Raw genomic sequence first — 963 nt, forward strand, 5'->3', positions numbered from 1 at the left:
TCTAGGGCTGAGGAGGATCACACTTCAATATTTAAAGAATGTCTCTAAATCTTCTATGAAGTGCCTGCAGGAACCTGGACAAATCACTTGCAAAAATAGCCCATTTCTCAGGTTTTACATCACGACTCTAACATTAACCAGGTACTCTGGGCTGTGCCTTGGTGATGGCAATGATTCTGTGTTCTTTGGTTTGAATTAACTTTATTTTACAAGGTTTAATGTGTTTGAGCTTGTACCCATAAAATTAGACACTTGAAATCACAGATTTAAATATTTAAATAAAGACCTTCTCTCCTTGCTCTAGAAAACGTTCCTGAACTTAATGACATTTCAATGCTTTTTAATTTCCCATTCCAGACCTTACTTTATCTATTCTGACAATTCCAGAATGAGCAGGAACACACCATCTTTTGCACGTGTGCATATTATTTATGGCACTTGTGCAGAGTTTGTTAATGGCATTTTTGTGGTTTAAAAGGAATGGGTTGCTTTTATCAAAGATTATTGTCATAACCTGGTTGTATTTTTTCATTTAAAATGTTTGCACATTTTCCTTTTCTCCTCTCAGTTTTGCTTTACAAAGCTGGTTTCTTCAGAAGAGGAAGAAGGGATTTCATGTCCAGATTCACATCGCATCGAGAGCTACTCTGTCAGCTGTCCTCAAGCTCTTTACCAGAACATGTCATCACACAGCTGTACACTGCTTGTGACTGACACACACTGCAAAAAGGAGGTCTGACTAGTTGCTGCCCTGCCTGGAGACCGGAGTACATGTGCTTCCCTCTGCAACTGGAAGTTGTTTCTTCACAGCTGTACGAAGAAACAGGCGCAAGCATGAGGTGCTCTTTCAGAGACACAGGTTATTCATGCCAGCCATGTCACTAGCTGAATGGGTCTCACAACCCTCTGACTCTGTGGGCCTTTGTTAGTTGTCACACTGGGAGCTGTTGACCTACAACGTTA

Source organism: Gallinula chloropus, assembly GCF_964237585.1.
Source record: "Gallinula chloropus genome assembly, chromosome: 17".
Classification (NCBI taxonomy): domain Eukaryota; kingdom Metazoa; phylum Chordata; class Aves; order Gruiformes; family Rallidae; genus Gallinula; species Gallinula chloropus.